Below are 22,649 nucleotides of genomic sequence, written 5' to 3'. Positions count from 1 at the left end.
AAGTCCAGGGTGAAAATCAATTGTGAATACAACTGCGAGTGTAAAGGCAGCTGAGTTGAAAACAACATTTCAATCTACATCAAATTCTAATCAAAATGTGAGTGAAAAGTGTTCCTATATTTTAATGAACAGCGAAATGTTTGTTGCATAAAGCTACAACAGTTCTTCAGATGTAATATGAAAGGGAATGTTTGGCTATTGAACTCATTTGCAAATTGTGTAAGAAGGTGTTAATTTTAAAAAATCAAAAATTGTAAAACCAAAACTTGCAGATTATAAAATTGCTAGTAGATAACATAATGTTAAATAATATGTGCAATGCTATGAAAATTCTAAGAACAGATAACAATTATCAAAATATTTTGAATAATTAGGCAACGACCACAGGAAGTGTCATTTTTACCTCCGTGTGTAAAGTATTCAACTACGGCAAAGCACTCGAGTGCAATCTGCCTAAGGGGAGGGATGCCTTCTTGTCGGCTTTTTAAGAGAAAGTGGCTCGTATACGCATGGGGAAAATAACAAAAACACCCATGCAGCCACCCCGTTCACTGGGATTTGAATGTTACGCAACTTTGTGGAACATACTCATTTGCTCATTACAGTCCTATCCCTCGAGTAAATCAAATATCATGTGAATCATGCCCATGTCTTACATCTGCTGCACACCTTGTTCCATCATTGTGTGGATATAACTCATATTGTGTCAATAGTGTTTTATGTGTCCAATATCCCCTGTATATACCGCCTGTATATTAGTCGCCTGTTTTTATCGCATTCAAAATAAAGAAATAACAGAAAATAATTTTTTAAATGTACCGAGTAAGTATTGCAGATGGGTGGGCTGCAACCACTCAATTTGTGGAAATATTTTATATTTAAATGAAAAACAGAAAAATAATTTTAAATCTATGATTAAAATTCTTTTTCTCACTTTCATTATTATTAACACGAAACCGAAGGGACTGAAGAATTTTTTCGTGTTAAAGGATATTGGGGGGGGACATTTTCAACAAAATTAAGTTTATTAGAGTACATTTTATTTGCACAGATATGCATATAGGCCCGTATTTAATAAAAAAATCAATGAAACAAAATCATCCACGAGAACTGCATTATTCATTTCGTTTTCTTTGTCGGAATCTGCATCAATGATATTTTTTTTTAGCTTTGAACAAACTCCAAAATGGCCTTGTCTCCCATTATTGGGGCTGTACACACATTATCATCAACTACTGCAACTGTTGTTCTTTGGATAACACAGTAGGGCAGTACACAGAAACTTTTCCAAACGTTTCATAAAATGTCGGTCGTGTGAACCCGTCAAATATTTTACTGTACCTATGTCTATAAAAGACACAACTTTGGGAAAGACGTTACAGGCCTATCCCTTGAGTATATTAAATGTCATGCAAAACAAAATATTTTATATGAATGAAATCAATTATTGCATTAATAGTTCAAAGAAAAACAGAAAATAATTTTTAAAATCCACCGAGTAAGTATGCCAGATGGGCGAGCTACAATCTGTATTTATCTGAAATAATAATAATAATAATAATTGCTTAGTTATAAGTTTATCCTAAACTCAAAAACTTGCACGGAAAAAAAATTGTAAACAGAAAAAATTGGTGGGCTTTTGACGGCATGAACTGCCTGACACCTGGGGTCTCCTCTGCAACCTCATCGACCAGGGGGTTATTTTTTCTCCCAGGTATCAGCCCCTTCCCTGGTCTGCTGTTACAGAATCATAGACAAAATTGCATCACTATATATATATATATATATATATATATATATTGATGCAATTGTATATATATATACATACACACACAATTAAGATATATATATATTTGTGTGTGTTTACAAAAATGCATGCAATGAATAAGAAAAATTATTTACATCTGAAAAGAAAAATTTACATGTTCTATGTACACCTGAAAAGAAAAACATTTTAATTCGAATGAAATCATTTCTATATACACCTGAAAAAAAGTATTTACGAGTTCTATATACATCTGAAAAGAAATGTATAAAAACATTTTAATTTGAATAAAATCATTTCTATATACACCTGAAAAAAAAAATTATGTGATTGAAATCAGTTCCATAAATACCTAAAAAAGAAAATACATAAAATTAATGACCTCAATTGCATGTAGACCTGAAAAGGAAAATTTATAAAAAATATTTACAACATTGAAAAAATAATACAGCTTCCGATTGCCTAACTACGCCAAATTCCACTTTGTAACGACAGACATAAAAGCCGACTAATTCATAATTCTCAAACTGTTTCAGCTTCATCTTGACTTGCTTCAATTTATCCCAGTCATCCAAAAATCTCAAATCTTTTTCATTTTTCCTTTGGCTTCATTAACTTCATTTTGTGTTGCAAAAATCTCACTGTCTCAATGTCTCGAGTAACTTTTTTACTGTAGAACCTCCCTGTAAACAATATTTCTCGTGAATACTTTAGAACATGCGGGTATCAAACGGCCTTGCTTCTTGGTGTCTTTCACTAAAACACGAACATTCCTCATAGACGAACATCTTGAAAAAGCTACATAAAGCCTTCCATGACTGAAAACTGGTTGCGGTAAATAAATTCCAACTTTCTTAAGCGTCTGTCCCTGTGACTTATTAATAGTCATACAAAATGCAAGCCTGATAGGAAACTGTCTTCGCTTGAGCTGAAAGGGGAGGTTTGAATCTGATGGTGAAAGTTCAACACGTGGAATGAAAACTCTCGATCCAGCATTCTGTCCAGAGATGACTTCAGAATCTAAAACGTTTGGCATAATTCTCTTCACAATGAGCCTTGTTCCGTTGCAGAGTCCAACCGATGGATGTAGATTTCGTAGAAGCATAACTATAACTCCAACTTTCAAATTCAGACGATGAGGTGGCATTCCAGAAGGCGTCAGGCTGTGGATGAAATCCAGCTGATATGTTTCTTGTTCTTCTTCGTTATCGCAAATAACCGAGTCTGCACTGTAGTGCGTGAAAACTTGACCTGGAAACGTGGAAAGAATTTCTTCATTAAGCTTCAGAGCTTCCTCGTTTTTTGGACATAAAATCGCTTTGCTGGCCAAGTCTTCTAAGTTGAATTCATTACTGCAGCCAAACATTTCTTCTACTATCGATCTGTTGACCACACACAAAGATGGAATTTCGATAATGTCTTCGTCCAAGCCACTGTCATTTTTAAGACGACCGTCTCCCAACTGCAGAAGCCATTCTGAAAATTCTTGTTCTTCCGGATTCAATCGCATATTGGTGGAAAGCGTGCATTGTTTGAAATGTGGCCACAAAAAGGAGTTCCTGAGGCAGCTCTCGATCGCAGAAGTTCGGTTTCCATGTGCGACAACAGGTAATGTTTGTCTCCAGTCACCTCCTAAAACTAAGGTTTTACCGCCAAAAGGAACATCCAGTCCGGTCAAGTCTCTCAGCAATCTGTCGACAGCTTCCAAAGCGTAATGAGGCGTCATGGTGCATTCATCTCCCATATGAAAAGTTTCGCAGTCTTCAAGTACCTTCCTTCAGCGCTATCTTGTCTCACACGGCACGAGGAATTTTCCAGAAGTGGAACGGGCAACTTGAAAGTAGAGTGTACAGTTCTTCCACCGGTCAACAGCACAGCAGCAATGCCTGTCCACGCAACGGGAATGGCAACGTGGCCCATTCCTCGAACAGCATGAAGGATCGTCCTAAAAAGGAAAGTTATTCCAGCTCCGGCAAACGCATTAACACAAAATGTCTTCGGTGTGTTAGGATTCTCATCTCGTACAGCTTCCAAAACCAAGTCGTAAACTAATTTCTGTTCAGGATTCAACATCCCGTTGAACACTTCGGCTTGTTCGTTTTCATACTGGACATCGAACTGCGGGACTTCGAGAGAAACAGCATCAGTCAATGTTGGTTGCGGGAGACCAAGAGAACATAGCGAAACATTGTGCACTTCTAACTGGTCTTCTATACTTCTCAGTGCAAGGCTGAAACTGTCTTCTAAGGAGTAAGATCTCGCAAAATCTTCAGAAAGGGACTCTTTGAATTCATTCCACAAAGCGACGAGTTCCGCAGGGTTGCAGAAAACACAGATGAAGCAAAAAATCTGTCTTAGCTGCGGTGGCATTTGAAAAGCTGATGCTTCTGCCAGAGTATTTTTCCATTCTTCGTCGTCTTGCAGCAGATGCCTTGCACGGCAGGCTTCCTTGAACGTTGAATACTCCACACCTTCGTAAGTTCTTAAGTCGGCAAAACTCTTCGCTCCTTTAACGTGACACAGCAGCAACCTCAGATGGAAACGCTCAACATTTTTCGGGCTAACAGAATACATTCTTGAAATGATGTAATCTCCAAGTCTAACTCGTGTCTGCCAGGCATGATTCCTCCAGGTGAAATGTTTAGGAATTTCGGCATACAGGTAATCATTCGCTTCGGGAACTGTCCTGTTCAGTTCAAACCATCCGGTGAGCATGGTATTTTTCTCGGCAGCTCTCTGGAAAGCATTCCTTTCTTCGGATTCGGCAAAATAGACGGGCTGCAGGTTTTCCAAATGAACCGGTAGTCGTATGATGGAGTGCGACTTAGAATGCATTCTTTTTTCAAACAGCCTCCACGCTGCTTCAGGGGCAGACACGTATCTTGCATTTAAGAAGCATTTGATCTCGTCCCACATTAAAGTTCTATCTCCAGATTCTTCCAGAACAACTTTAGCTGCATCATGACCCTTGTACACGTATTTGAACAAATACTTCACCGATTTTATGGAGCTGCATACTTCAACGTTTATGTGGGCGTTGTACTTTTTCGATAAATACGGATTGTAAGGAACGACCCATCTGTTACCGATGGCATGACCCTTGATCACGATAAAGTTTCCGTCGTCCCTTCTTCTGTAGAGTGGGTAGCCATTCACGTTCTCTTTAGTTTCTGCCTGAAACGGTTTCGGAAATCCTTTCGAACATACACCATCACTCATGCAGGGAGAGTTTCTATTCAGTTCACCGCAGGGTCCGTGAATCATCGATGACTTCACAATGTTGTGTAGCTCCGGATGTCGAGTAGCATCTGGAAGTTCAGCACACACCAGCGAGTCGATGCACTCTGCATCTCTTATTTTGTCTTCTTCCGCTAAAAACAACAAAAGGTGCATATGAGGCAATCCTCTCTTCTGAAATTCGATGACGTGTATATCTGCAATGGTCGCACCTAAGATGTGATTCTTTGTCAAATCTTGCATCAAAGCCGTTTTCTTCAGGTCAAATACCCTCGAAACGATGTCCGGGTGATCGTGAGCCTTCTGTCCTGGGAATAAGCTTTCTGTTATTTCCGGCCATTTAGGGTTGCACGTGAAAGTCAAAAACAGATCCGGTTTACCAAAGTCGCGCACAATGGCCATCGAGTCCTGATAGTTTTGCTGCATGCAGCGAGGGCTTCCTATAAACGTTGACGGAAGTATAACCGGTATTCCAGGGCGGACGCCCGTCTCTTGACCAACTCTGTAAATGTGATCGGCAAGACCCATGTAAGTTTCCACTCTCAGATTCGTCTGATGGCTCCGGAGGTAAGCAATCCTGTTGCCTTCAACTTTTACGTATGCATCCACGAGATACTGCTGAAACAATTTCCGGCCATACAAAATCGGGTTGTAGCAATCTCGTCGTACGGACACCCTGTGACTGTAACTCTGTGTATTGCTGTCCGACTCTGAATCCTTGCTCGCCGTGAGGAAAGAAAAGTACGTACGTCATGGGTTCCAAGTTGGGATTTAAGGTACTGATGTTGATGAGACCGCCACCTCTCAGATGGATCACGATGTCTCGGTTCGATGGAGGAGCGCGGTCCGTACTCTTGAAGACGACTGCAACTTCATTTTCTTTCGGAGCATTGTAACGTCCCCTGTGCTCACCCGCAGCAACACTTTCACGCTTGATGTACATGCGGATATCCGCAGCAGTTTCGGCACCTTGCTCTCGTACAGTTTCTTCTTCGAATTCCTTCAGCATCTTGTAGGCTTCCGCATATGGATTAAGGTTCCTTAAAACTGTGTCCAACTTTCTCAGCAGTTCGGCGTTCAGGGCAACATTTCCAAATATGTTCATTCTCTGCCTGAGGGCTTGATCCGAATCTAAAATGTACAGCTGAGCATACTGTTCTTGACCGGGATGAGGCGGATGAAGGTGGCTCGTTCGATGATATATGGCACCGTGAATCCTGAAGCAGTAGGGACCCGAACCCGAAGGCATTTCTATATTGGCACCCAATGAAGCAAAACTGAGCAGACAGTTGTAAGTGCGTATGTTGGCAAAAAACTCTTCAGAAAATGGGTGGTTCCCATTCATTAAATTGCGCCAATCTTCTGGATATCTTCTTTCAGCTTCGACAATTTTCCCGTTGTTACAGCAGTGCATGTATCTTCCTCTTGCATTCCTTTCTCCCGTAAAGAACAATCCGTTGCAGAGATTGCAGGAAGCTTCCATTGAACCGGCGCTGTCCTGCTCAACGGAAACTTCGAGTCCACATCTTCCTGCACTGTGCAGAATACTACGCGAACGTTGTGCTGCATTTGTACGTAATCTGTCTTCTCGTACTGACATGGTTTCTTCGGATAGGACTTGTCTGTGACGTGCAGCATCTCGTGTTCTTCGAGTAGCAGCATCCTCTTCCGATTCTTCCGCGCGAACTTGACGATGACGATGAGAGTCCAGTCTGCGCCTCCTGTTGGTTTCTTCTTCGCTTCCCCGAGCATGTAAGTTTTCTTGTCTTTCCGCTTCCCTGCTTAGTGTCCTACTCGTTTCTTCTTCGGTTTCTTGAGCGCGTAGGTTTGCTTGACGTTCTGATTGCATGCTTAATCTCCTACTGGTTTCTCCTTCACTTTCTTCAGCACGCAAGTTGTCTTGTCGTTGCGCTTTCCTGCTGAGTCTCGTAACAGTTTCTTCTTTCGTTTCTTGAGCACGTAGGTTTGCTTGACGCTCTGCTTGCGTGCTCAGTCTTGTAGCAGTTTCTTCTTCATTTTCTGCAGCTCGCCGTAACCTTTGTGCTTCAGCTCTTCGCCGTCTCAATGCTTCTCCCGTAATGCCTCTTTTCCGTTTCGGCATTTCAGTACGTTAAAAAAAAAAAATACTACTCTACTAAAGCAATAACTGAACTAAAAAAGTAATAACCGAACGTAAAAGATGAAAGAATAAACTTGCTAGTTAAAACAATACTCCTGAAAATAAATTAATGCAATCTAAATGTACACAACACAAATTTTATAATAATCCCACACTAAATGAAAAATTATACGCTCAAGAGCTAATTAATTTTAAAAAATCAAAAATGTAAGACCAAAACTTGCCGATTACAAAATTGCTGGTAAATAACAAATAATATAGGTAAAATACTATGAAAATTCTAAGCACACTTAACAATTTTGAAAATATTTCTAATATTTCAGCTAATCTGAAAACAATGCACATAAAAAGAAAATGAAAATTACAAACACAAAATAAATAAAAGTAAAAATGCAAATATAAATTAAAAAGTTATGAAATCAATTCTGAATTTTAAAAGCAAAAATGAACTAATACATCTAAAAAAAGAACATTCGATCGCCTTCAAACGATAGTTTTTATCGCACAACTCACATAAAAAAGAAAATGAAAATTATAAACGCAAAATAAATAAAAGTATAAATGCAAAGATAAATTAAAAAGTTATGAAATCAATTCTGAAATTTAAAAGCAAAAATTAACTAATACATCTACAAAAAGAACATTCGATCGCCTTAAAACGATAGTTGTTACCACACACAGTAAAATGTCAAAAACAAAAAACGCAAATGAAATTTTTCAAGCAACAAAAACACAAATATATAATAGGAATGAATAGATCTTTAAAAAAATACGAAGAAAATATCAAATATATCACAAAAGTTAAATGTTCCAAAGAATTCTCAAGTCCTTAACTAACAGGAGCATATAAAAGTCTAAAATACTACTTTAAATTACTAAAACTACAAATACAAATGCAAAAAACAATCAAATAACCTGTAAAAAGAAATAAAGATTAAGTGCAATGAGTAATAATAAGAATATTTACGAAATTTGAAATGCTGGAAAAAATTGCGACGGTCTCCTTCCAAATCCAAAATTCGTAAATAAATTTTTTGTTGCCAAACCAGGAAACTAAACTTTTGATTCTATTTGATCTGTTGCCAGACCGGGAAACAAAACTTTTTATTTTATCTATGACGTCATTTACTCGACTTATCAAGGGCATAAACCAATCTACATTCAACTAACGACAACTAAATGAAGAGAATGTTTCTATTTTTAGTTTTATTTTAGCTTTTCAGTTTATTCCTTTAAGTTATTTTAATTTTTTATTCTTAGTTTTTTAGTGGCGAACGGCCTTGGCGTTCCCAATGCATTTTTATCTCCAACGACTGCCGAGACTGTTGCCACTCGGAAGACTGAATGCCGAAATTATTGTTTTCGCAGTTTTTAATTAATAACTCCGCCGATTATTGTCGTACGGAGATCGGACCGGTTGCGACGGATTCGTTGATTTTTTTCGAATACGGGTATATGCGTTTCGAATCGCAACTCGGAGCCGTTCCGCAGATATTCGAGAAAAACGAATTTGGCACTCGGCCAAATCCCTAAAATAGGGGAAACCCGTGAAAGAAAGTGCAAAACGTAGGGAAATGTAGGGAGAAAATCAGTTTTTAATTAATATCTCGGCTAATTAAAGTCGCACGAAGATGCCGATGGTCAATATGGCGAGCCACGGGCATTCCGCATCCAACGGTACCATCCGCTAAGCTCTGCACCCAGCCGTTCTTGAGAAGATGATGTTACAAACACACAAACAGACAGAGGCACACAGATTTTAATAGTATAGATAATACAGCTTCCGATTGCCTAACTACGCCAAATTCCACTTTGTAACGACAGACATAAAAGCCGACTAATTCATAATTCTCAAACTGTTTCAGCTTCATCTTGACTTGCTTCAATTTATCCCAGTCATCCAAAAATCTCAAATCTTTTTCATTTTTTCTTTGGCTTCATTAACTTCATTTTGTGTTGCAAAAATCTCACTGTCTCAATGTCTCGAGTAACTTTTTTACTGTAGAACCTCCCTGTAAACAATATTTCTCGTGAATACTTTAGAACATGCGGGTATCAAACGGCCTTGCTTCTTGATGTCTTTCACTAAAACACGAACATTCCTCATAGACGAACATCTTGAAAAAGCTACATAAAGCCTTCCATGACTGAAAACTGGTTGCGGTAAATAAATTCCAACTTTCTTAAGCGTCTGTCCCTGTGACTTATTAATAGTCATACAAAATGCAAGCCTGATAGGAAACTGTCTTCGCTTGAGCTGAAAGGGGAGGTTTGAATCTGATGGTGAAAGTTCAACACGTGGAATGAAAACTCTCGATCCAGCATTCTGTCCAGAGATGACTTCAGAATCTAAAACGTTTGGCATAATTCTCTTCACAATGAGCCTTGTTCCGTTGCAGAGTCCAACCGATGGATGTAGATTTCGTAGAAGCATAACTATAACTCCAACTTTCAAATTCAGACGATGAGGTGGCATTCCAGAAGGCGTCAGGCTGTGGATGAAATCCAGCTGATATGTTTCTTGTTCTTCTTCGTTATCGCAAATAACCGAGTCTGCACTGTAGTGCGTGAAAACTTGACCTGGAAACGTGGAAAGAATTTCTTCATTAAGCTTCAGAGCTTCCTCGTTTTTTGGACATAAAATCGCTTTGCTGGCCAAGTCTTCTAAGTTGAATTCATTACTGCAGCCAAACATTTCTTCTACTATCGATCTGTTGACCACACACAAAGATGGAATTTCGATAATGTCTTCGTCCAAGCCACTGTCATTTTAAAGACGACCGTCTCCCAACTGCAGAAGCCATTCTGAAAATTCTTGTTCTTCCGGATTCAATCGCATATTGGTGGAAAGCGTGCATTGTTTGAAATGTGGCCACAAAAAGGAGTTCCTGAGGCAGCTCTCGATCGCAGAAGTTCGGTTTCCATGTGCGACAACAGGTAATGTTTGTCTCCAGTCACCTCCTAAAACTAAGGTTTTACCGCCAAAAGGAACATCCAGTCCGGTCAAGTCTCTCAGCAATCTGTCGACAGCTTCCAAAGCGTAATGAGGCGTCATGGTGCATTCATCCCATATGAAAAGTTTCGCAGTCTTCAAGTACCTTCCTTCAGCGCTATCTTGTCTCACACGGCACGAAGAATTTTCCAGAAGTGGAACGGGCAACTTGAAAGTAGAGTGTACAGTTCTTCCACCGGTCAACAGCACAGCAGCAATGCCTGTCCACGCAACGGGAATGGCAACGTGGCCCATTCCTCGAACAGCATGAAGGATCGTCCTAAAAAGGAAAGTTATTCCAGCTCCGGCAAACGCATTAACACAAAATGTCTTCGGTGTGTTAGGATTCTCATCTCGTACAGCTTCCAAAACCAAGTCGTAAACTAATTTCTGTTCAGGATTCAACATCCCGTTGAACACTTCGGCTTCTTCGTTTTCATACTGGACATCGAACTGCGGGACTTCGAGAGAAACAGCATCAGTCAATGTTGGTTGCGGGAGACCAAGAGAACATAGCGAAACATTCTGCACTTCTAACTGGTCTTCTATACTTCTCAGTGCAAGGCTGCAAATTATGAAAATATTTCTAATAATTAGGTCAATCTGAGAACAATGTACATAAACAGAAAATGAAAACCTAAACACAAAATAAATAAAAGGTATAAATACAAATATAAATTAGGAACTTCTGAAATCAATTCTGAAATTCAAATAACAAACCTAACAAATAACAAATCTAATAAAATATAGAACATTCGATCGCCTTAAAACGATAATTGTTATCGCACACAGGAAAATGTCAAAAATATAAAATGTAAATGCAATTTATCGAGCAACAATAACAGAAATATAAAACACGAATGAATAGATCTTTAAAAAAATACAAAATAATACATTAAATATATAAAAAGAGTCACCAAGTTAATGTTCCGAAGAATTCTCAAGTTCTAAACTAACAGGAGCATATAAAAGTCTAAAATACTACTTTAAATTACTAAAACTACAAATATAAATGCAAAAAACAATCAAATAACCTGTAAAAAGAAATAAAGATTAAGTGCAATGAGTAATAATAAGAATATTTACGAAATTTGAAATGCTGGAAAAAATTGCGACGGTCTCCTTCCAAATCCAAAATTCGTAAATAAATTTTTTGTTGCCAAACCAGGAAACTAAACTTTTGATTCTATTTGATCTGTTGCCAGACCGGGAAACAAAACTTTTTATTTTATCTATGACGTCATTTACTCGACTTATCAAGGGCATAAACCAATCTACATTCAACTAACGACAACTAAATGAAGAGAATGTTTCTATTTTTAGTTTTATTTTAGCTTTTCAGTTTATTCCTTTAAGTTATTTTAATTTTTTATTCTTAGTTTTTTAGTGGCGAACGGCCTTGGCGTTCCCAATGCATTTTTATCTCCAACGACTGCCGAGACTGTTGCCACTCGGAAGACTGAATGCCGAAATTATTGTTTTCGCAGTTTTTAATTAATAACTCCGCCGATTATTGTCGTACGGAGATCGGACCGGTATCGACGGATTCGTTGATTTTTTTCGAATACGGGGATATGCGTTTCGAATCGCAACTCGGAGCCGTTCCGCAGATATTCGAGAAAAACGAATTTGGCACTCGGCCAAATCCCTAAAATAGGGGAAACCCGTGAAAGAAAGTGCAAAACGTAGGGAAATGTAGGGAGAAAATCAGTTTTTAATTAATATCTCGGCTAATTAAAGTCGCACGAAGATGCCGATGGTCAATCCGGCGAGCCACGCGCATTCCGCATCCAACGGAACCTTCCGCTAAGCTCTGCACCCAGCCGTTCTTGAGAAGATGATGTTACAAACACACAAACAGACAGAGGCACACAGATTTTAATAGTATAGACTAGCGGGCAAGCCCGCCAGCGGAGCGGGCTGAAGCCCGCTAGTATAAGGGGTGTGATGCCTTTGTGGAGGACATTTAAAAAAGAACTGGCTTTATTTCGCCGGTATTCGAAAGTTGGACCGAACTACCAGTGTTCAGCGGATTTACGCGGGCTTCGCCCACTTTATTCACGTATGTGACCAGAATATACTGCATACACGATACATATGCCTAAAATCACGAAACCACCCATGCAGCCAGCGCTTTCGAGAGTATTTGAAAGTTAGAACAAACTACCAGTGTTCAGCTGGCTGCGCCCGCTTTATTCACCTATGCATCCAGAAAATACTGCATACACTATACACTTGCGGAAAATCACGAAAACACCCACGTAGCCAGCCCGCTCACCGGGATTTGAAAGTTCGTCCGAACTACCAGTGTTCAGTGGCTTTGCGCGGGCTGAGCCCGCTTTGGTCACGTCTGCATTCAGAAGATACTGCTTACACGATATACATGCGTAAAATCACGAAAATACCCATACAGACATCTCTTTAACGGGTATTCGAAAGTTGGACCGAACTACCAGTGTTCAGCGGGTTTGCGCGGGCTGCGCCCGCTTTATTCACATATGCATCCAGAAGATACTGCGTACACGATACACATGCGTAAAATCACGAAAGTACACATGCAGCCAGCCCGCTCGTTGGAATTCGAAAGATGAACCTAACTACCAGGGTTCACACACAAAAGTGCATCAATATATATATTATTGTAATTAATCAACCATAATTATTTATATTAAGAACACTTTCCATATAGCATGTTCAAGCAATAGAAATTCAATTTAAAATCACGAAAACACACATGCAGCCAGCCCGCTCGCCGGGATTCGAAAGTTGGACCAAACTACCAGTATTCAGTGCGGAAAATCACGAAAACACCCACGCAGCCATGCCGTTCTCCGGGATTCGAAAGTTGGACCGAACTACCAGTGTTCAGCGATTTTACTGCTCATTAGCTAATGGGCACTTCTACGAAGTGTAATCGCGAAAATTTTTGGGTGTGATATTCCAACAGTATACTCGTTGTTTAAATTATTTTTGGTAAACTCCAACTCCTGTCTATAAATTTTATACTTAACATCTCTTTTGTAATTATGTTTCATAACAGTAAATATATACTGGCATTTAAATGCCTGTAAAATAGTAGAAAGCATTTAAAAGCATTATTTTACAATTTTTTCATTCTCGGAAGTAATACTTTTTACTGCGAGCAAACCTTTGATCTTAGTCGTAACTGTAACTGCTTTCCGCGGCGTTTGTTTACATTTTTCATGCGTGGGTTTTTGAGCTGATGAGTGTTCGTCATTTATCTTTGTGTACCTTTTAAAAATGTTCTTCGAAGGGTCTTCTAAGACTCTTCATAATATTTTAGTCGTGAATTTGTTCTATTTTGATTATACTGGTAAATTTCTTTTTTTTTTTTTTTTACATATGCTATCATAATGCATACTATTTATTAGCAAGTAGTATCATAAACCCAAAGCATCAGCGGGTCTAAAATGAAACTCGTGGCATGTGTGAAGAATATTCATGGCAGATGGTCATTTGTAGATGCCGTTACAGCAGAAAAAATTGCTGAAACTTAAAATAAATCGCCTTTAGCGGATATGACAAATGATGAAAGTCCAGGGTGAAAATCAATTGTGAATACAACTGCGAGTGTAAAGGAAGCTGAGTTGAAAACAACTTTTCAATCTACATCAAATTCTAATCAAAATGTGAGTGAAAAGTGTTCCTATATTTTAATGAACAGCGAAATGTTTGTTGCATAAAGCTACAACAGTTCTTCAGATGTAATATGAAAGGGAATGTTTGGCTATTGAACTCATTTGCAAATTGTGTAAGAAGGTGTTAATTTTAAAAAATCAAAAATTGTAAAACCAAAACTTGCAGATTATAAAATTGCTAGTAAATAACATAATGTTAAATAATATGTGCAATGCTATGAAAATTCTAAGAACAGATAACAATTATCAAAATATTTTGAATAATTAGGCAACGACCACAGGAAGTGTCATTTTTACCTCCGTGTGTAAAGTATTCAACTACGGCAAAGCACTCGAGTGCAATCTGCCTAAGGGGAGGGATGCCTTCTTGTCGGCTTTTTAAGAGAAAGTGGCTCGTATACGCATGGGGAAAATAACAAAAACACCCATGCAGCCACCCCGTTCACTGGGATTCGAATGTTACGCAACTTTGTGGAACATACTCATTTGCTCATTACAGTCCTATCCCTCGAGTAAATCAAATATCATGTGAATCATGCGCATGTCTTACATCTGCTGCACACCTTGTTCCATCATTGTGTGGATATAACTCATATTGTGTCAATAGTGTTTTATGTGTCCAATATCCCCTGTATATACCGCCTGTATATTAGTCGCCTGTTTTTATCGCATTCAAAATAAAGAAATAACAGAAAATAATTTTTTAAATGTACCGAGTAAGTATTGCAGATGGGTGGGCTGCAACCACTCAATTTGTGGAAATATTTTATATTTAAATGAAAAACAGAAAAATAATTTTAAATCTATGATTAAAATTCTCATTATTATTAACACGAAACCGAAGGGACTGAAGAATTTTTTCGTGTTAAAGGATATTGGGTGGGGGACCTTTTCAACAAAATTAAGTTTATTAGAGTACATTTTATTTGCACAGATATGCATATAGGCACGTATTTAATAAAAAAAATCAATGAAACAAAATCATCCACGAGAACTGCATTATTCATTTCGTTTTCTTTGTCGGAATCTGCATCAATGATATTTTTTTTTAGCTTTGAACAAACTCCAAAATGTCCTTGTCTCCCATTATTGGGGCTGTACACACACTATCATCAACTACTGCAACTGTTGTTCTTTGGATAACACAGTAGGGCAGTACACAGAAACTTTTCCAAACGTTTCATAAAATGTCGGTCGTGTGAACCCGTCAAATATTTTACTGTACCTATGTCTATAAAAGACACAACTTTGGGAAAGACGTTACAGGCCTATCCCTTGAGTATATTAAATGTCATGCAAAACAAAATATTTTATATGAATGAAATCAATTATTGCATCAATAGTTCAAAGAAAAACAGAAAATAATTTTTAAAATCCACCGAGTAAGTATGCCAGATGGGCGAGCTACAATCTGTATTTATCTGAAATAATAATAATAATAATAACTGCTTAGTTATAAGTTTATCCTAAACTCAAAAACTTGCACGGAAAAAAAATTGTAAACAGAAAAAATTGGTGGGCTTTTGACGGCATGAACTGCCTGACACCTGGGGTCTCCTCTGCAACCTCATCGACCAGGGGGTTATTTTTTCTCCCAGGTATCAGCCCCTTCCCTGGTCTGCTGTTACAGAATCATAGACAAAATTGCATCACTATATATATATATATATATTGATGCAATTGTATATATATATACATACACACACAATTAAGATATATATATATTTGTGTGTGTTTACAAAAATGCATGCAATGAATAAGAAAAATTATTTACATCTGAAAAGAAAAATTTACATGTTCTATGTACACCTGAAAAGAAAAACATTTTAATTCGAATGAAATCATTTCTATATACACCTGAAAAAAAGTATTTACAAGTTCTATGTACATCTGAAAAGAAATGTATAAAAACATTTTAATTTGAATAAAATCATTTCTATATACACCTGAAAAAAAAAATTATGTGATTGAAATCAGTTCCATAAATACCTAAAAAAGAAAATACATAAAATTAATGACCGCAATTGCATATAGACCTGAAAAGGAAAATTTATAAAAAATATTTACAACATTGAAAAAATAATACAGCTTCCGATTGCCTAACTACGCCAAATTCCACTTTGTAACGACAGACATAAAAGCCGACTAATTCATAATTCTCAAACTGTTTCAGCTTCATCTTGACTTGCTTCAATTTATCCCAGTCATCCAAAAATCTCAAATCTTTTTCATTTTTCCTTTGGCTTCATTAACTTCATTTTGTGTTGCAAAAATCTCACTGTCTCAATGTCTCGAGTAACTTTTTTACTGTAGAACCTCCCTGTAAACAATATTTCTCGTGAATACTTTAGAACATGCGGGTATCAAACGGCCTTGCTTCTTGGTGTCTTTCACTAAAACACGAACATTCCTCATAGACGAACATCTTGAAAAAGCTACATAAAGCCTTCCATGACTGAAAACTGGTTGCGGTAAATAAATTCCAACTTTCTTAAGCGTCTGTCCCTGTGACTTATTAATAGTCATACAAAATGCAAGCCTGATAGGAAACTGTCTTCGCTTGAGCTGAAAGGGGAGGTTTGAATCTGATGGTGAAAGTTCAACACGTGGAATGAAAACTCTCGATCCAGCATTCTGTCCAGAGATGATTTCAGAATCTAAAACGTTTGGCATAATTCTCTTCACATTGAGCCTTGTTCCGTTGCAGAGTCCAACCGATGGATGTAGATTTCGTAGAAGCATAACTATAACTCCAACTTTCAAATTCAGACGATGAGGTGGCATTCCAGAAGGCGTCAGGCTGTGGATGAAATCCAGCTGATATGTTTCTTGTTCTTCGTTATCGCAAATAACCGAGTCTGCACTGTAGTGCGTGAAAACTTGACCTGGAAACGTGGAAAGAATTTCTTCATTAAGCTTCAGAGCTTCCTCGTTTTTTGGACATAAAATCGCTTTGCTGGCCAAGTCTTCTAAGTTGAATTCATTACTGCAGCCAAACATTTCTTCTACTATCGATCTGTTGACCACACACAAAGATGGAATTTCGATAATGTCTTCGTCCAAGCCACTGTCATTTTTAAGACGACCGTCTCCCAACTGCAGAAGCCATTCTGAAAATTCTTGTTCTTCCGGATTCAATCGCATATTGGTGGAAAGCGTGCATTGTTTGAAATGTGGCCACAAAAAGGAGTTCCTGAGGCAGCTCTCGATCGCAGAAGTTCGGTTTCCATGTGCGACAACAGGTAATGTTTGTCTCCAGTCACCTCCTAAAACTAAGGTTTTACCGCCAAAAGGAACATCCAGTCCGGTCAAGTCTCTCAGCAATCTGTCGATAGCTTCCAAAGCGTAATGAGGCGTCATGGTGCATTCATCCCATATGAAAAGTTTCGCAGTCTTCAAGTACCTTCCTTCAGCGCTATCTTGTCTCACACGGCACGAAGAATTTTCCAGAAGTGGAACGGGCAACTTGAAAGTAGAGTGTACAGTTCTTCCACCGGTCAACAGCACAGCAGCAATGCCTGTCCACGCAACGGGAATGGCAACGTGGCCCATTCCTCGAACAGCATGAAGGATCGTCCTAAAAAGGAAAGTTTTTCCAGCTCCGGCAAACGCATTAACACAAAATTTCATCCATGGCGAATGGCCTTGACGATTCCAAAAGTCCTGCGGAAACCATTTCCCATTCAGCGACACCAGTGGCTTTCGAATCAAAGGCCGTCAACCAAGAGTTAGGAAGGGTAGATAAGGTAGTAGCGCATTTTTAATGAACCGTCTAATTAGGCTTCTAATTAGCAAAACAGTTTACAATGAACGCCAACCTTTATTTGATCTTCCGGGAAATGCAAAATTCAAAATTTGAAAGAAATCGGTTATTTCTTTGAAAAGTTACGTATTTTTGTGCATTTTCCCCACTCATTCTTTAATTAAGAAAAATTCAGTAAAATTTTGTATCTCGGGAACCAATCATGCGATCGGCTCCAAATTTAGAAATTTACAACTGATAGATGGTCAGGTGAAAGATGCTCTGTGTTCTAGATTGATTGGAAAATTAGATCATTAATTAGCATAATGAATAAAAAAGCGCCACTACGCTAATTTCATTCCCAGCGAATGGCCTTGACGATTCCAACAGTGGAGCGGATACCATCTCCCCCCCCCGACACCCGTCGCTTTCCGAGTCGAAGGCCGTCAACCACCAGTTAGGAAGGGGAGATAAACGTAGTAGCGCATTTTTAATGAACCTGCTAATTAGGCTCCTCATTAGCAAAACAGTTTACAATCAACGCTAACGTTCATTTGAGCATCCGGGAAGTGCAAAATTCAAAATTTGAAAAACATCGGTCGGTTAGATCGGGAGATACGTATTTTTGGTGCATTTTTCCGACTCATTTTGTTTAATTAAGGAAAATTCGTAATTTGGGAACCAATCATCCAATTTTCTTGAAATTTCGAAATTTTTAATTCTCGGATCTTCAAATGACGGATGCCGTTTGTCCCAAGTCGATCGGCCAATTAGACGCTTAATTAGCATAATGAATAAAAAAGCGCCACTACGCTAATTTCACCCCTCGGGAATGGCCTTCACGATTTCAACAGTCGAGCGAATACCATCTCCCTCCTCCGACACCCGTCGCTTTCCGATTCGAAGGCCGTCAACGAAGAGTTAGGAAGGGGAGATAAGAGTAGTAGCGCTTTTTTAATGAACCTGCTAATTAGGCTCCTAATTAGCAAAACAGTTTACAATCAACGCTAACGTTCATTTGAGCATCCAGGAAGTGCAAAATTCAAAATTTGAAAAAAATCGGTCGATTAGATCGGTAGATACGTATTTTTTGTGCATTTTTCCTACTCAGTTACTTTAATTAAGGAAAATTCGTAATTTGGGAACCAATCATCCAATTTTCTTGAAATTTCGAAATTTTTAATTCGCGGATCTTCAAACGACGAATGCCATTTGTCCCAAGTCGATCGGCCAATTAGACGCTTAATTAGCGACATGACAAAAAATGCTCCAGTACCTTAATTTCGCCCCTTCCCGCGGAGAAATGTCCTTTCAATAGGGAAAAACCCAACAAAGAAAGCGAAAGAAATGCCAAAAACGTAGGGAAAAATTAGTTTTTAATTAATATCTCGGCTAATTAAAGTCGCACGAAGATGACAATGGTCAATATGGCGAGATACGGGAATTCTGAATCCAACGGTACCTTCCGCTAAGCTCTCCATAAAGCCGTTCTTGAGAAGATGAGGTTACAAACAAACAGACGCGCACAGATTTTAATATATAGTAGACTAGCGGGCAAGCCCGCCAGCTGAGCGGGCTGAAGCCCGCTTTTTATTGTTCTTTTTTGAAAGAGTTCGCATATTAAAATTCGCAGTTTTCGAAAGTTGAACCGATCTACCAGTGTCCAGCGATTTTAACTGGTTTACATTCCAGTATGCATCCATAAGGTATTGCACACACCTTACACATGCGGAAAATCACGAAGACACCCATTCAGCCACCCCGTTCCCCGGGATTCGAAAGTTGACCGAACTACCAATGTTCATCGGATTTGCGCGGGCTTCGCCCGCTTTATTAACGCATGCATCCAGAACATACCGTATGCACGATACACATGCGTATAATCACGCAAACACCCGTGGAGTCGGCCCGTACCCCGGGAATCGAAAGTTGGGACGAACTACCCGTGTTAAGCGGTTTCGCGCAGGCTGAGCCCGCTTTATTCATTTATGCATCTAGAAAATACTGCATGCACGTAACACATGCGGAAAATCACAAAAACACCCATGCCGCTTTCGTTGGCCCTTTATTCGAAAGTTGGACCATTGTTCGTTTCTAAAAGAGTTCCCATATTAAATTTCGCCGGCAATCGAAAGTTGGACAGGACTACCAGTGTTCAGAGGTTTTGCGCGGGCTGCGCCCGCTTTATTCACGTATGCAGCCACAAGATACTGTATACACGATATACATGCGTAAAAACACGAAAAGACCCATGCTGACCCACTAATTCACACATTCAAACCGCACTGAGAAGTAAATTAAAGTCAGCACAATACTAATTAACAAAGTAAATAAGTGCTTAATGAATGATACTATTTGACTTACTCATTGAATAACAGCAATTGCTTAATGGATAATCCAGTTTGATACTAATTGATACATTTAAATAGCATTATGTATCTTATAATAGTGACAACGCAGTAATTAATTGTGTAATAACACAGTAATTAATTGCTTAAACAACGATACTAACAAAAGCAGTAAATGATTAGCTCAGTATCATTTTATGATTTTTTCATTCTCGCAACTAATACTTCTTACTGCGAGCAAACCTTTTTATCTTAACTGTAACTGTTTTCTGCACGTTTGTTTACATTTTTTAAGCGTGGGTTCTGAGGTTATCCAGTTTCGGTAGTAGATGGAGATAAAAATGCCTTATACTGAAGTGATCCCAGTGCTCGCTTTCAAATCATAAAGTTAATTAATAAACAAATGGTAATTTTGTACAAAATGTGCAATAAAAATAGCATTGCCCAACGTTAAACGTAATATTTATTATTATATAAGATCATAGTATTCTGATGTTGAAGGAAGTATGCATCTGCATGTGGCTTCATTGTGTAGCCAAAATTTTTTTTGTTTATGTCACCAATTTAAATCAATAGCTTGTTTTTTTTTTTTTTTTTTGTTTAAGTTGAAAACAACCGTTCAATCTTCGTCAAATTCTACTCAAAATGTGAGTGAGAAGTGTTCCTATATTTTAATGAACAGCAAAATATGGTAATCTTTGTTGCAAAATATTAAATGTAATGAATGCTACAATTCCCAAGATGTAATTTCAAAGGAATGTTTGGCTAGTGAACCAAGATCGAACTCATTTGCAAATTGTGTGAACAGGTGTTCCGTTCAACATTTTCTAGCCCACGTGCAAAAGAATCTAAATGTTTTGATACAAATAAAAAATGTGTAAATGCATTTCTAAAAATTGGGAAAGGTAACGCTGCTGAAAATATTTTCTATGGCTGTTGTTATTCATTCAATACGAAGAGGAAAAAAAAAAAAATCAAGATGACATCCTTCAAATTGCTCGAAACATAGTGCGAAAGAAGCATGAAGAATTAAATGTCGACCTTTTAAATAAATCAGTTATCGACATCAGTTTCATGCGATGGGACATGGCATAAACACGGTCATACGTCACTGAACAATATTCCAGTAGTTGTAAATGTTAGACGGGACTTGTAATCAGTTTTGAAATATGATCAGAATATTGTGCCGATGTTAGTACTAAAAGGTGTCTTTGCGCAGTTAATGCTGAATTTAATGTTTGGTTTGAAAACCATACATTTGAATGTGAAAATTAACACCCATGCAGCTAGCCCGTTTGCCAAGATTCGAAAGTTGAGTCGAACTACCAGTGTTCGGCAATTTTACAGCTCAGCCGCTAATCGCAAAATTTTTCGGGTACGATAATTCCAACAGTAGATTTGTTATTGAAATTCCTTTTGGTAAACTTCAAAAGAATCACACTGTTAGTGTTAAGCGGTGTTGCAGTATTAAAGTATTGCAAAGTTGCAGCACACAAAATTATTAATGCAGTTTGATATATATATTTGTGTGTGCAAAAATGATTGCAATGAGTGAAAAATGTATTTGCATCTGAAAAGAAAAAAATTATAGGTTCCATGTACACCTGAAAAAATAATTCTATGTGAATCAGATAATAATTTTTTAAGTATGCCAGATGGGCGAGCTGCGACCACTCAATTCATTGGTGGTGTCTAAAGTAGTTTCTATGTGAAATTTGCAGAAATATTTTGTATTTAAAAGAAAAACAAAAAATAATTTTTAAATCTATGATCTACTTATGTTTATAAGACAGAACTTTGTGAAAGATGTATTACACTCATTACAGGCCTATGCCTTGAGTATATTAAATATCATGCGAAACAAATTTCACCTTTTTATATTGCATTTAAAATAAATAAGAGAAAATCATTTTTAAAATCTACCGAGTAAGTATTCCGAATGGGCGAGCTGCACCCACTCAATTCATTGCTGGTGTTTAAAATAGTTTGTGTGAAATATTTTATATTTAAATGGAAAAAAGAATCATTTTAAATCTATGATTATTTAAAATATACATACAGTACAAAGTCTGTAATCCGGACTTGGCGGGACTTTGGCGATTCCGGATTTAGGGGTTTGTCGTGAATTACAGATCATCAATTTAAATCTGGTAAGATGGCATGCAGAAATTGTGAAATTAAAAATATGAAACCATAATTTATATGAAATAAAGAGAAATTATGATCTAAAAGGTATCAAAATTTAAAAAAAAAAATGCTTAACATTTATTTTTTTTTTTTACTTTATTAAATATTTCTTTCAATATAAGTTGTTTAATTTGCTTTGTTTTATGTGCTAATACTTTCTCTTTAATTCTATAAACATACATAATTTCTTGTTCAGTTACAAAGTTCCGCTGTTCAAGTTCTGTAATTGCTGTGCCGTTATGGACGCATGGATTAAAGACTTTGTACTGTACAATGAAAATTGTTTAACATGAAACTGAAAAGACTGAAATATTTTTTCGTGTTGAAGGATATTGAAGGAAAAAAACATATTTTCAACAAAATTAAGTTTATTAGAGTACATTTTATTTACATAGATATGCATATGGGCATGTAATTAATAAAAAAAAATCAATGAAACTAAAACATCCACAAGAACTACATTATTCATTTCCTTTTTGTCGTTACAATCCGCATCAATGACATTTTTTTAGCTTTGAGCAAACTCACTCCAAAATGTCTGCCATAATTGGGAATTGAGGGTGTACACACATTATCATCAACCACTGAAACGGATTCTTT

This window comes from Stegodyphus dumicola, chromosome 8 (assembly GCF_044657685.1).
Source record: "Stegodyphus dumicola isolate Sdum_Otavi_A_Nest chromosome 8, ASM4465768v1".
NCBI lineage: Eukaryota > Metazoa > Arthropoda > Arachnida > Araneae > Eresidae > Stegodyphus > Stegodyphus dumicola.
Note: the sequence above shows the minus strand (reverse complement) of the source record.